The sequence below is a fragment of the Rhipicephalus microplus genome, chromosome X, assembly GCF_043290135.1.
Source record: "Rhipicephalus microplus isolate Deutch F79 chromosome X, USDA_Rmic, whole genome shotgun sequence".
Taxonomy (NCBI): Eukaryota; Metazoa; Arthropoda; class Arachnida; order Ixodida; family Ixodidae; genus Rhipicephalus; species Rhipicephalus microplus.
This window is the reverse complement of record NC_134710.1, coordinates 214244376-214260531: the sequence shown is the minus strand read 5'-3', so window position 1 is coordinate 214260531 and position 16156 is coordinate 214244376. Positions and strand designations below refer to the sequence as shown.

General features: G+C 44.5%; 1 protein-coding gene across 1 annotated transcript in view; it reads right to left on the bottom strand.

Moving 5' to 3' along the window:
- The window catches only part of LOC119187902 (uncharacterized), a 118647-nt gene extending 104108 nt beyond the window's left edge, over positions 1 to 14539 (bottom strand). The window contains exon 1 of the mRNA XM_037436009.2: positions 14422 to 14539. The gene's annotated coding sequence lies outside the window, so the exon portion shown is untranslated. The remainder of the gene's footprint in view (positions 1 to 14421) is intronic.
- Between the last annotated feature and the right edge of the window lie 1617 nt (positions 14540 to 16156).

The following is a 16156-nucleotide window of genomic DNA, read 5'->3' as shown; positions in this document are numbered from 1 at the left end:
TTTACACAATTGCGCTTCCCAAAGAGATTGCAAACGATGTTTGTCTAAGCGTGGGCCACGGAAGCGCTAACATCGCCGTCCCAATGAGTGAAAAATGTCTGGAAGCTAGCGGAGAATGACGAGTTCGTATACTCAGAAAACTTTATTGTGGTAGCAATTATATGGACACTCTCGGCAGGATTTCCCCGCTGGTGTCGATGTCATGCACCGTATATGTATGCGTATCTACATATATATGAAAACGCCAGAAAGAAAAAAAAATTACAGGAAAGGCCTCCAGCGCGTGGAATCGAACGTGTGACCTTCGCGTCATGAAAACGAGGCGTTCACCATTAGACCACCAAAAGAGCACCCGCTTCAACGTTCCAACGGCAAGCTATTCATATCTACCACTTACCGCCGTTAGCGGGCATCTCGGCGGGGGGGGGTGGGGCGGAATTGTATTTTCAGCATTATCAGCAAGCTGGCGCAGTGAGCGTACGGAGGCTCTCATCTCTCATCCGTACTTTGGCCCGCGTAAAGAATAAGGGGGTGTACGCTCGATCGCGTGCCCTTATCTTGCAGAGGGGAGGATCGTACGTCTTGGCTAGCCTTTGAGTTTCATCGCAACGATTCTGTTGTAGTTACAGGGCGCACAAAGGTCACTGCAATCGTTGCACAGCCTCCGTTTGCGAAAAGGGCGTGCTTTTCAGACACAGCGAAGTAACAACTGAGACGCTTATTCACGTGCATTTTTTCTTGTGAGTACGTTTCGTGCGTCATTTGTGCGTGAGAAACGTTGGGCACGCTTCGCTCTTCTTTCCAGTCTGCGTTTGACCTTCCAATTTCTAGCTATCGCGTTCATTGCTTCGCCTTTGCGGCAAATCTGTGACTTTTTTTAAATGTCATTAAATGCTCGTTGCTCATATAATAGCGCATAACACGCAGTGCCATGCGTGACCCAGTAATGAAAGTCGAGAGAAACTTTAGGTTTGTAAGATTAACACAATTTGAACAACAGTTGGGGCTTAATGTCTGAAAACCTCTATAATTATTATACTGTCTTCGGTTTTATTTTCCAAAACCACCATATGATTATTAGAGACGCCGTCGTGTAGCGCTTCAGAAATTTTGACCACCTGGTGGTGCTTAAGGTGCACTGACATCGCATGCAGTACACGGGCCTTTGCCATTTTGCCTCCATCGAAATGTGACCGCCACAGCCGGGATCGAACTCGTGACCTTCGGGTCAGCAGCCGAGCACCCTATAGCACGCCACCATTCCACTGAGGCGAACCCGAAACCTCTGTATCATTATGAGAGACCCTGTAGTTGAACAGTATCTCTAGCGGCGCACGTTACTTTCTGACCAGCAATGCGGTCGGCGGCATTGGCATGATTACCGGCCATTCGTAAGGTTTCTTGACCATGTCGATTGGGATGAAACTAGAACAAATTCACAATTGCACTCGAGAACATTCTTTGTGGGCGCTAGTTGACCCACGAGAGACTGTTCGTTCGACAGAGTTCCCGCCCGAAGCAGACGATCCGCGCACAGAAGCAGTGGTTGCTGCAGCGCTGTTGAGAGCGGAGTCCACAAACTGACGTCAAACGCGAGAGGGCGTCATTCCAAGATCTTGAGGTCAATAGCAGGTGATGGTGGGCCGCACTGTCTTATATTACTTACCACACACCTATGCACGTATCGCACCATGACTCCCTGCTCTTATAGGTATTGTTTACACGCCAGAGATTGTACCTGCACAATTCTTCTCATTAGTTTTTTTCCTCTTATTTTTCATAATTTTTTGTTCTTTCTTTACGTATCTTTTTTCTCCAATGATAATATTTTGATTATGAGCAGCCAGTGGCTCTAACGCGTTCTACGTTCCCAGGCTTTTCATGTACAAGCAAACGAAGAAAATTGGGGGATCCTAGAGCTTTGCCTTTAAGGGTTGAATGCAATAGCAACGTATACTTCTAGCAACTAGTCCATACTTTTTATGTTATGACGTTACCCTAGAAGATGAGCCCCACCGCGGTGGTCTAGTGGCTAAGGTACTCGGCTGCTGACCCGCATGTCGCGGGTTTGAATCCCGGCTGCGGCGGCTGCATTTCCGATGGAGGCGAAAATGTTGTAGGCCCGTGTGCTCAGATTTGGGTGCACGTTAAAGAACCCCAGGTGGTCAAAATTTCCGGAGCCCTCCACTACGGCGTCTCTCATAATCATATGGTGGTTTTGGGACGTTAAACCCCACATATCAATACCCTAGAAGATGAAATCGTGCATTACTACAATGTAATCGATAAAGTAGAAAGCGGTCTGTGCCAGTGAAGCTTTCGCACTTGTCGTCAGTCTGTGTAATGGGTAGCATGCTTTACTGCGCGTTAAATGTTTTCGAACTTGTCATGCTACGGGTCGTGCTACGGGGTCTTAAGGAGGTACGTGTGTGCCTTTCGCAATAGGGTCCGACTTTCAATCACGAAGTTGCTAGGAAATTTGCATGTTCAGACCCCCGATCGCTTGTACCACGCAATATTACTGCGATAATACATCATATAATGCGAAGAGGACGCGTGTGTTTGTAAAGCATAAGAGTTATTTTCACTGAATTTCCAAACAGAGGAAGTTATTTAGAATGAATTTCCAAGCAGACGCGTGTCTGTGAGAGAGAGAGACTCTTAATTAGACAAACAGAAATTTTCACCGGCGTCTATATATCACTGCTTGCTGTAAATACTTTGTGCAGTCGAACACATGTTTGCCACTCGTATGGCCTGGTTTCAACTCTCAACCAAGCCTGGAAATTTTTATTAATAATTTAGTTTGCGTCTTTTTAGATGTTTCGGTCACGCACAAGATGACAATTTTTTGCTCACAACCAATGACGCCAACGCCAGACGTTTTGCAAAACAGGCTCTTTAACGCTACCACGTTAAAACTAGGCTCAGGTGCTCAGATTAGGGCGCACGTTCAAAAACCCCGGGAGGTCTGAATTTCCGGAGCCCTCTTCTATACGGCGTCTCTCATAATCATATGGTTCTTTTGAGACGTTAATCCCCACATATATATTTACGTATCACGTTAAAAGAACGCTAACAGCATGTCAAGAAAGAGAGTCGGAACACGTTCGCCCTTTCTTATCTTTATTGCCCAACCTTCTGCGCTGTTCACCACGGTATTCACCCGGACCAACTGCCCTAATTTCGAACTCTCGTCAAGTACATGCAGGCTTGTCGCCCTGAAGACGCTGGACGGGGTAAAGCGGATGACTGCTGGCTGGCACCACTTCCGATACCGTTCACGTCCATCGCTTATCTCAGCCATTTAGCGAAGGCGCCACGATGTCGGACAGGATGCGTGGAAGATTATCTTCAGAACGCGTTCGTACGCGTCGCTCCATCGTGCGGCGAAACGTTTATTCGCCTACGTATCTCCTCACTTAAAGCAAGCCCCAACTCATGCCATTCGGCATAATTTGTCACGCATCTGATTTATCTTTTAAGGTGAGTTTCATGATTATATAAAAAAGTAGAACAAATTTAGGTGGTCTTGGTGCACATAATTTCTACTATAGCTAACAGTGTTGATGAATGGGTGCCTCTATTCCATTACAATTTAATTTCGGGGAATGGCAACTTACCACAATTCCATTCCTTTCAATTCCTCGGAATGAAAAGTTTAGCCCGTTCCCACTCCGCGAATGGCCGGACGGGTCAATTCCATTCTTACATTTCCTCAACGTAGAAAAGGCATATCTTGATAGCTTTATTGAGCTAAAAATTCTTGTAACAACATAAAGCTGGTGCATTGAGATGCATTAGGAACTGAAAAAGTACGCAAAGGACATTACCACAGTAAAAGATAGTAGCCTGGGGAGTTATTTCGTCCAGTAAATGATTGATTGATATGCGGGTTTAACGTCCCAAAACCACCATATGATTATGAGGGACGCCGTAGTCGAGGGCTCCGGAAATTTCGACCACCTGGGGTCTTTTAACGTGCACCCAAATCTGAGCACACGGGCCCACAACATTTCCGCCTACATCGGAAAGGCAGCGGCCGAAGCCGGGATTCGATCCCGCGACCTGCGTGTCAGCAGCCACTACCTAGCCACTAGACCACCACGGCGGGGCATTTCGCCCTGTAAAACCACACTACTAGTTCCCACAATGGTAGTTCTGCGACTACCAATAGTATTTGATTGATCAGCACAACCATAAGGGAAGGGTTAGTAAACAGTTGGCAACGCATGCATTTACTTCTTACGAGCGTATTTTGTTTTACTACCCTCACGAAATCTTTTCACTGTAGCCTGCAGCAAGTAAATATTGAAAGTTTGACCGTTACTAACCAAGATTGCTTTATTGGTCTTTTTATGATCAGGTAACTTTTAAGCCACATACGTTGCCAGATTTCTCCTAAGCACAACCGTATATCTAGCAGTAATCGTTACACTCTTTAGAAAAATTTAAACCAACCTTTATTATGTGAATTACCTTTGAATATAACTTTCCATCTAAGTGATGACAAACACATATGCAAATGGAAGGGCAGAAAACGATGTGTTGAAAACGTCCATTATTTTTCTGAATTTTATGGCTTCGCACAAGTACGCAATGCGCTGTAGGAGCACAAGTAGCCTTCAAACGGCTGCTACAGTGGATACCGGCTTAGTCTTGATATCCTATGCGTGAATTTGCGCGTCTGTCCTCGTCTGTACTTCGTTCATCTCTCTATGTATGTTGATCTGTGATTCGAATGAAGTGAAGTAATTAGTAACCACTACTTAATTAAGATAGATTGCCTGAAGTAATTAGTAACCACTACTTAATAAAGGTAGATTGCCACTATCCCTCAAGAGGAAGGTATATAACAGCTGTATCTTGCCGGTACTTAGCTACGGAGCAGAAACCTGGAGATTTACAAAGAGGGTTCAGCTTAAATTGAGGACGACGCAACGAGCAATGGAAAGAAAAATGGTGGGTGTAACCTCAAGAGACAAGAAGAGAGCAGAGTGGATTAGGGAACAAACGGGGGTTAAGGATATCATAGCTGAAATCGAGAAGAAGAAATGGACATGGGCCGGGCATGTAGAGCGTAGACAGGATAACCGCCGGTCATTAAGGGTAACTAACTGGATTCCCAGAGAAGGCAAGCGGGTTAGGGGGAGACAGAAGGTTAGGTGGGCAGATGAGATTAAGAAGTTTGCGGGTATAAATTGGCAGCAGCAAGCACAGGACCGGGTTAACTGGCGGAACATTGGAGAGGCCTTTGTCCTGCAGTGGACGTAGTGGGGCTGATGATGATGATGACAATGACTTAATTTACGGAGACAGTGACACATCGCTTATTATCTTATATATACTTCTGTAATTGAACTATCTTGATGTGACATTCTACATGCACGTATAACTGCGCGTTACCTAAATATTCAGCCATATATTATTTATTCAAGTCAGGGCTACTCACGTAACTACTTAGTAAATGAGCAAGTTTCATTAACCTGCATTTTACTGCTTTCGTGGTGGTTAGTGCTTTTTGTAACAAGGTAACGGTTAGTATTGAAATAGCAAATATGCAGACCTTTTTTTCCAAGAGTGCATGTTTGAACGAATAGTGATGTTTTATATTGTTTGACTTAAATGCGTTAATGCTAAAATGACGGCTTAACGAATCATCACGTAGGGATTTCAGCTGGCGTAACCTTGGTTACGTGAGATCGCCTGCTTTGGCTGTCAACCCGAACCAATGCTTTCAAAAGTCAGTTATATCTTTATCTGTACGTTTCATCTTGGACAACAATTCATCGCACACACAGTTCACACAGCGCACAATTCATTGTTGTTGAATGGGTGCCGCGCAGATATCTGCGATAAAGTTTGGGACGAAGGTGCCCATGTGTATAGGCAGGGGTACAATATATTGTAAACAGAGGAGGGGAGTATATGTGTTGGGACGGCGCGCCAGCTGGTATACGAAAGCTTGCAGTAAACACAACCATCGCACCAACATCAATATTCATCACAACAAGCGCTTATTTCGAATATGCGCCCGAGCCGCCAATGGCAGCAGCAGCAAAGTGAAGAATGGGTACAGCAGGCGTCTGACGCACCACGGAGGAGTAAAGAATGATAAGTTGTAAGATGGGCACGGCATGGCTTGGGGCCGTTGGATACCATGGCATGGAGCCGTGGTTACGCGAAGAATAGCGAAATACTTCGGAGCAACACAGCCTATATAAGCACAAAATTTTAGTAGGAGCGTTGCCTATAAATGTACCAGGATTCTAATCAGCTAAGGCTCTTTTAATTACTTGGTGAATTTGAGCGTGACTGCCTAATGTTCCAAGTTTAAAGAACTGCACGTCGACTAACTGTGCTCTGTTTGCGGTAAAAGACATAATTCCATTCACCTTCCATTGTGCAAAATGCGCATAATTTCATTCCAATTCTATTCCTCCAAGCTTTGTCGCCATTCCATTCCCATTCCACTCCGGGGTCGCGAAAATGTGGAATGATTCCGGATTCATTTCGATTCCGGAGTGCCAACTCCGCAACATTGGTAGCTGAACAAGAAAGTGTGCGCACGAGTTTCGAGTTGGTATGCTGCTACGTATCGTTATTTATGGCTTCTGGATGTCTTACACAAGCATAGACATTTTAAGATAACCGGATAACAACATATAAAATCTGCAGTTTTACGTCTCAAACCCAAGATATGTTTATGATAGGCGCCGACGTGGAGGGCTCCAGAGATTTTGGCATCTCTGATATCACGCAGCACATGGGCCTCTAACATTTCGCCTCCACTGAAATGCAATCGCCGCAGCCGGGATCGAACCCGCGGGTAGGTATTGACATTAGTGAGCTTATATCGGTGTGCCTAGGACAAAAAAAAAAAGAACAACTTGTTCTGTTAACTTCAAAGAATAGTGCCCCGCCACCTTGGTCTAGAGGTACTCGGCTGCGGACCCACAGGTCGCGGAATCGAATCCGGACTGCGGCGGCTGCATTTTAAATGGGGGCGGAAATACTGTGGGCCCGTGTGCTCAGATTTGGGTGCACGTTAAAGAACCCCAGGTGGTCGAATTTCCGGAGCCCTCTAATGCGCGTCTCTCATAATGAATCATATGGTGGTTTTGGGACGTTAAATCCCTGATATCAATCAAAGCAGAGCATGGGTAGTGAGCCTGCGTTTACTTTCACGGCATCCGGAAACACTTTATCTCCAGTTTCGGTTAAACATTGCCTGCACAAATAATCTGGTTTACTGCAACGACCAAACGACGAACCTGTATTGCGATAATTGAGGTGGTGTTGAGTCTGTAGAGCCCATCTTGCTCGAGCGCCAAACACATGGAGACGAGCGACATTAATATCTTAGATATGTTCGACCAAGGTCAGCAACGCAAATCCCGGGCCCGTGGCTTTACCCATCAGAACGGCGAAAAGCGCTGAGCTTCTCGTACGTCGAATTTATCGATCTTTTCATCAAGCTTTGATCCTTCAATAAAGAGATGTATTATTTATTTCATTTATTTATGTTTTTATGTATAATAACTCTCAAAGACACCAACTGATTGCCTAGGACAGCTATTACAAGACCTGCATTTCATTCCTAGTTTTTAAACCATTTTTCTTCCCACACCCTTTTTGGGCCGTTTTATCCCCTCTTCCCGAAGCATTTAAATATACACTGGCTGACAATTATTCTGTTAACAAAGAGCTTTCTGTCTCTCTCTCCCACAATGCAGGCAGTGAGAAAGCAGTGTTTCGCCAAAGAACACTCAAGAATTTTTAATCAGACAAGTGCGCATACGTGTTCGTTATATATCACTACGTTAATTATATATCCGTACGGATATCAAGGCCCAGGCCAATGCAGAGAGCTACATAGGTTTCGTGCTTCTGACAAACGCATCTTGGCTACAAGCGAATGGCGAAACCAAGTGGACGAACCTTCAGCTCTATTGACTTCCATCGCGGAGTGAGAGGTGCCTTCTACGTTATGCTGCTCTCAGAATCATTCTGTGCGTGCGCTACAGGTTCCTTCTACATGTCTTCCTGTAAATCGCATCACGCATGCTACAGTTAAAATTAAATAGTGAACTTCACAACCACACAGAAGAAAACACGTAAACAAGACGAGCGCTCTCCTATTTAATTAAAACGTATCAACTAGCCCAAGAGTGAGTGCTACAGTTCCTTGGACGCGCATGCGTGTAAATCGCTAGTATGAGCAGCTCTGACCGGGCCGAATGGTAATGCACAACCAAAAGCGTGTATCATGACTTTCATTCCAAAATGGGGGCAGCAAATTAGGTGGCAAGGCAGGAAAAAAAAAACTAATGGCTTCCTTTCGCAACATCGACATCATCTATCGTCGCAGTAAAAAGCGGCACTTTATTGATATATCATGACGTGCAGAAGAGGCAGCTGTAGTTTACAAGCTACCGTGAAAAGTTGCGTACAAAGCCCTCTCAGCGTGCTCAGAGCTGCCTAATGAACTGCAGCACACGTGGCGCGCCGTTGATGCTGCTTTGAATGACGTTGTCAATGAGGTGTTATAACCAGTAGCTTTGTATTTCGCTTCATTGCCTGTATCACATTCTCGTCTTTTCGGCACTGCACCTGTTCGTTCATCGTAAAAGCTATGCACTCCAAAAAAAATCTGCACTTTTTAATGAACATGGTGTGCGCCCCTTCTCCTTTGTGTAAAGTCAGTTGCATTTGAAGCCTCTGTATTAGCGCAAATTTGTTGGGACAAATAATTACATGCTCGTTTTGAATGCACTGCAACATTTTCTTGCGTATCATTCTAAGTTAATCTGTGGAAGAAGACCCTTTCCAGAGATGTAGAAAGAGGTTTATAGGGTCCACGTATAATGCGAGATCAACAATAGGTATTCTCTACTGTCAACAGCCAAAAAAGCCCTATGCGAAGGGTTCACGAGGGCATGCGTGTGAGCACTAACACAGTCGCCTCTCCTTCCCTTGTTCTCATTTACGTGGCCTAGCTCACTCGCCCTTAATGTATCTCCTATCTAACTCACACAAACTGCAGTCAAGTTGCAGTCTGCGACCTGAAACAAAAAATATTGTGCCATAAAGCAAACCTGCATCGTGTCAGTCTTTCTAAATAACAAGTTTACACGTGCACTGTTTTTCTAAAGACAGAACGCGTGCGAGTTCGAGGCTCTGCAGCATGTAGGAATGTGCGAACAGGCAGCATTTGAACAAAACTTGGTATTCGGCGAGAAGGTGCATATTTGACGGTATCTTGCTCGCAAAAAACGCACATACACAGGACGATAGGACGAGACGGGTGCTACTTTCATCTAACTTTCAGCATTTGAACCTAGCCTGGACGGAGCTGGCATGAAGCCACGTATTGTGAGCAATTCGTCCAATACTCATGCTCTCACGTATACATCAGAAACCTCAACTGGCTATCACCGTAGAGTCTCCGAGAGTTGCCTGCGTTTTCCCTGCGTGATTGCTGACCTACAGGCACCTTTCTGCGCTCAGTTTCGCCTTCCGCATCGCCCGCTAAAAGCGAGATAGCAGAACAGGCCACGCAAGAACGTTTTTACGGTGTATACAGAAACTGCGCTTTGTTTTCCACCAACAGCATGAAGCGTTTGACTTTTGAAAGAAAAGCAAAACGAGAATGCGCGCACCGTAAACACGACAATGACCTGCTCGTCTGCAGAATGGCCACTGATCTTGACAATGGGCGCGGGGTGGGTGACGTGTGCGGCCAGCTGTGCCCTGACAAGACGTCTCTCCGCAGCCGCGTTCGTCTCCATCTCACACCAATTCGGACTGCTTGCTGATGCCGTTCGAAGCGGACTGCCTTAATAGCCGCCCACTTGGCTGGCGTTCAAATGTGAAAGGGGAAGTGGGCTGATAATAGCGCTGCGTCTCTAACAGTGCGTAAATAATCTTTTTTTTTTTTCCAAACAATGCATGTTTAATGCTGTCCTCGGCACTTCAATGTAGGGCAGAAGGTATACATAAAGAGAAAGCATAAAGCATACAGTTAGGAGCCAAGCGCGCTGTGGTGGTTGTAACCTCTGGCATTGTTCGACAGTGTCTGGGCTCCTCTATGCAACCGTCGGAGAGCTTCCCTCGCTCCGATCTCGTTGTATTCCCCTAGTGTGCCTCGTATATGCAGTCGGGATGGCATCGTTGCAGTGCTTACGGGGCGACGCGCGTGGTATTACGAATAGTGTGCAGCGTGCACTCCCTCGGAGATATCCGCGTAGGGGACTTGGCCCATATGTGCACCCTTTGAATACAGGCTTACTGTTCGAATTGATTCATTTGATTTATAAGTGGGGTTTAACGTCCCAAAACAACCATATGATTATGAGAGATGCCGTAGTGGAGAGCTCCGGAAATTTCGACCACCTGGGGTTCCTTAACGTGCTCCTATATCTGACCACACAGGTCTACAGCATTTTCGCCTCCATCGAAATAGCAGCCGCCGCAACCGCGATTCGATCCCATGACCTGTGGGTCAGCAGCCGAGTATTTTAGCCACTAGACCACCACGGCAGGGGAGGAACTGCGCCGAGAAATAACGCCTTTGCACAGTTACCCAAGCACGCATATCAGGAGGTCAAGTGGTCACTGAGCTTTCCGTGTGGTGGCACTGATAAGTCTTGAGATGCCGCGTGCCGCAGAGTATTCGAAAGAGTACTACCGTGCGTTAGTTTTTGGCTCGGATTGTTTTTTTTATTTATTGTTCTAAAACACTATCCATACTCATCAGATCTAACACCCGTTTTTTTTTTTAAACGTAAATTGAACGTAAAGAAGACATCCGGTGGTACTTCCAAGAACAGTACACTAAGTTTAAAAAAAAACTGTATTGTGCCTGATGAAAAGTTTCACCTGTACTATTCGCGTCAAATGAAACCCAAACAGTGGCAAGTCTTCGCAATGGTACAGCGCATACCGTCCACTTATCATCATGGACAGGCACGCATGCATGCAGTGAAGCAGCCGAATAGGATGCGTGCGCCTGTGCATGATGATAACTGGACGGTGCGCAATACCATCGTGGAGGCTTGTCGCTGTTCGGGTGTCATTTGACGCGAATAGTACACAGTGACATACTACGAATATTGGAAAGGTTGCATTTCTCGCGCGATTATAAACAGATTGAGAGGCAGATTAGTCAAGATGATTGCGCTCCCAAGCTTCACCATCGCGAAAGTGTAGAGTCATCTCTTCAATCTCTCCTGGTGTCCGCCGTGGTGATTAGGGTGCTCGGCTGCTGACCCGAAGGTTGCGCGTTCGATACCGGCAGTCGCATTTCGATGGAAGTGAAATGAGGCCCGTGTACTGTGCTGTGTACGTTAGAGAACACCAGGTGGTCGAAATTTCCGGAGCACTGTTCGACAGTGTCTCTCGTAATCGTATCGTGGTTTTGTGACGTAACACCTCAGATATTATCATTATTTATCCTGAACCTATATCACTATTCTCGCCCTTTCTACAAGCGCCGAATGCGGAACAAATCGAAGCCATAAAATTTTAGTCATTGAACAGAACCCTGATGAATTCCAACTAGCAAGTTTAACCAACGTGAGTGCGATCACAATAATTTAAAGCGCCTTGAGAACGAAGTTTATTCATCATGTTAAGCAGTGTGATTATTTTCAAACGTTTTTGCACTTCTGGCAACAATTTTCAAAGGTTTTCGAACAGGTCAGGGACGTCGAGGAACTGTAGTTTCAATGGCAACCTGAACATATAACTATATAAATGCCGAAGATGACCTTGTAGGTCACGAAGAACAGATAGTCAGGATTAAAATTTTCCTCAAGCTGGGCCTATATTTTTGCAAAATGAAGCCACACAAAAAGTAACTCAAGATCACATTTCATAATAATGATACAAATATTACTCCTTAATTATTAGCAAGTAAACTTAGCTGCAACAGTGTCCGCGGTTAACGAAATATGCGCAAATTTTGAACAGCTACAATACTACAAACTGGCACACACGTATGCATGCATGCATGTATGTATGTATGTATGTATGTATGTATGTATGTATGTATGTATGTATGTATGTATGTATGTATGTATGTATGTATGTATGTATGTATGTATGTATGTATGTATGTATGCATGTGTATGTATGTATGTATGTATGTATGTATGTATGTATGTATGTATGTATGTATGTATGTATGTATGTATGTATGTATGTATGTATGTATGTATGTATGTATGTATGTATGTATGTATGTATGTATGCGTGCGTGCGTCTGTGTGCGTGCTGCGTCTGTTTTGCAAATAGGCTACATTATTCACCTGCATCAAAGTTCAAATGTGGTGCGCATGATTTTCATCACCACACCCATATAAGCGGATTGTCACATGTTTACATATTAATAGAGTGAGAGGGTTGGCTGAGTTCCGACCTAACAATATACGCATTTGTAGAGTACAGAGAGAGAAAGAGAGAACTAGATATACTTGAATCTGTATGCAGGAGGTGTAAGGGGATTTTCTCTCCGTTACGAATATGCTTGTTGCTGCTTACGGAAGTTCTTGCAATATTCAAACACTTGTCATGTTGAGTATTGACATAATACGCTACTCTGCTCACGTTTCTGTAGTGGATGTCTCAAGCATATGAACTACGTAAGCGGAAAATTATGTGCTCCTCTGTGCTGCTGTCGGTATTTCACGATTCCCAAGCGAAGGTGTATGTCACTAATTGGCAATTGTTCTTATATCTTGATCAGAACAACGAAAGAAGCAGTACCCGCATACTTTATTTATATAAAATGAAAGAAAAAATAGCAATTATAAAGCAAGATTTAATATATTATGCATCGGTCAGTTGGCACCGTACATTTTTTTTTATGAACTGGAAAAGTTGCAACAGCTCGCTTTTTCGCAGGAAGATGAATATATAGGTTTTCTGAGGACCAAACTTTTTCATATCTGAAGAAACTTCGTTTGCTTTACAGTATTACTTGCGTGCTATGGTAAGCTTTGCGGCGATAACAATTCGTTTTCAAGGTCAATATACGACATTTCACGCACAATTTACAAGTTCTAAGAACACTTATAGTGTTCACGTGTACTCGTCGCGATTGACTGAGGCGCCTGAGCTAGGGAGAGTTTGTAAAGTTCTATTTTGTTCTAAGAAAAGGTATAACCCTCAGTTACAAGATCAAAAAAGTGAAAATAGATATTGCTAGGTTAAAGTTGTCGAAGAAAGAAAGTAAGAGTACGTATTTTCGAACATAGAAAACAACTCGCACTACATTGAAATATGAGAAGATGGAAGCACCTTAGGAAAAGAGAGTGGGCATTGATCACACGTATGGCACAACAGCCTTAGAAGGCTAGTGCTAACAACTATAAAGAAAATCAATTGAATAAATAAATCAATTAAAAATAACTGAATATTAAGATGGAGAAGGAGAAAGACACGATGAGTCTGCGAGTGCTTGCGTACAATGAAACGCACAGGCTTTCGCACGGGCACTTCACATCAATCAATCAATCGATCAATCAATCAATCAATCAATCAATCAATCAGTCAATCAGTTTATAATCAAGTGAAAGAAACAAATAAAAACTTTCTTTTGTGCCTTGTGGCACGTTGATTAGTTGGGGACGCTGCTGATATTCAAGGACCTCAAGTAAATTTCTAAATAGTTCAATTCAAGTTATTATTAAAACGGGATTCTGCTTAATGGGTAGCAGGATACACGAAACATTCGAAACGCTGCATCCGGAGAGCCTACCACAATACCATCAGAATATCGCCAATGCAGCTGATTTATCTAAATTCATCTTTCCAAATAGGCTACAAAGTGCAATCATGTACTGAACCACCGCTACTACACAAAATTATGACATCTTCACTTGTCTCGTGTGACGAGGCGTGCCTGATTTAAACTTATCGACACTTCCAATGAACTTGGGCCGTCAGTATGGTTTCACTGTTCTGGAAATGTAACAGGGGAAGAAGCTTGAAAATACACTTTTATCATTGTTTAGTTCGTTGCTGATGTTTGACCTATCTATTGAATCACACAGCATCCTCCCTGAATTTTGATGAGCCTCGCGTCAAAGACGGTACGCGCCTCAATAAATCTCACCGCTTCTTTCACGCACTCCACAGACGACTCCCTGTTCTTTTAGCATTTAAATTACTGAGCTGGTCTGCACTGTAAACGAAGCAAACTTGGCAGCCCACGCTGACTCCCGTGCTTGTGACCGCCAGTGGTCCAAACACGGGAGTTCGCTAAAGCCGAATGACGGCTTTATCCAGACGTTGCGATGTCATCGCACGGCCAAGTTCGCACCTATTTCATTCCGCCTGCCTGGCACACAAAATGAATCGTTCCCAGTTCCGACAGCCGGCCACGTCGGGCTGGATATGGTGATCAGCACTACTTACCTTGACGAATTGAGCGGGCGCGCGAAGTCGCGACTCCGGTCCGCGAGGCGGCTTCGGCTGAGAGGGGATCAACTGTCCGGAGCGCGCTCCTGGGCCGTGCGTGCGCGTCGTGTCTGCCAACCCGACTGAGAAGAGGAGCGAACACGGTGCGCGATCACTCCAGGCCCCGCCGAGGGGTGAGGGTGAGGACGGCCCCTTTCCTCCACTCCCTGTCGCGCGCCCTCTCGTCGGAGGACAACAAAGGGAGGGAGGCGATGATTTCGGTGACTCGGGCCGCGGGAGAGTTGGGCAAGGGTGGAGTCCCGACGGAAAAAGCGGCCGACGTCGAAGGACAACTTGTGGGAACGAAGCGAGAACTCTTAGAGGACAGGTAGGGAGCGCCTTGAATGAACAAGTGCTTCGACGGCTGCAGTTCTCTTAGTAAACGAAGAGGAAGAAGCGCTTCTTGAATACATCTCTCATTCCTTGAGCGATATGCATACGAGGCTTGAAATTGGACCTCTAATAAATTACATGTATTTAGTTACGCTTTGACTTCTGTGTTAGTGTCTAGCGTTTTTAACACGACGACCAAAAGGAATTACCCTAATATCGAAGCTCTATCTCGAAAAAAAAATTGAATAAACGAACAAAAAGAACACAGAATTCTGTGCATGTGGCCATGTCCTCTGGCGAATAACGCTCGTTTATTCAACTGATTTGATCCACTGATATGGTCACTTTTGGCCTTGTAGTTTTCATTTCGTACTCGGTGCACGGTGTTCCCCTATTCCCCTTCTCTTGCCATATCAGTGCTAAAGTATTCTACAGCGATATCCATTGTGACATTGCTGCACGATAAGCCTCGTTGTCTCAGGAGAGCTTGAAAGCTATGTGCTCTGCCACATATTTCTTTCCTGTTTGGGAGCCTAACTCCTCAATGACAATGTGAAACCGCTTCAGTCTACATACTCTGAACTAATGTTTCCAATCATTCATTTTCTGCCGACGAACCATGTGTGTGTATATATATATATATATATATATATATATATATATATATATATATATATATATATATATATATATATATATATATATATATATATATATATATATATATATATATATATATATATATATATATATATATATACATATATATATATATATATATATATATGCTACGTAGTGGTGAAAAGCTTGTTTAAATCATGTATGCTAATCGGTGTAGTTCTGCTGGTGTAACTGAACATAAATATTTTCCAAAAAGCTAGCTGAGGAGTAGCTTTTAAACTTCGCCTTCTTCCCTGACTGAGGGGTTGCTTTAGCGAAACGAATAGAAAGAAAAGAGCATTCACCCCACCGTTTTTAAGCGCTCGCTAACCACCATAGCATTTCGTTTGCACTACTACGAGGGCTAACCATGTTGTTGGAAGTAGCACAGACTGTTACAAAAAGAGTGAGCAACTGAAAAGCAAAAAACATAATCGGCAAAATAAATGAATCAACGCAACTGGAGAAAGAAGGAGCAAGGAAGCGGGAAAAGCAGAAGCCAACGAGAACTGGCAAAGAAAACGCAAAGAGCGGGAAACAATGGGGAAGTCGGAGACGTGTGGCAGGCAGCACGTGGGGAAAGGAGGACCCCAGCCACAGCTCGGGCCTGAACTCCACTCGTCGGGGCCCTGGCAATTTGCTCGACACCTTCTCTCCTACCGCTGCTGGGCGGCGGAGGAGGGTGCCGCATGCGTCCGCT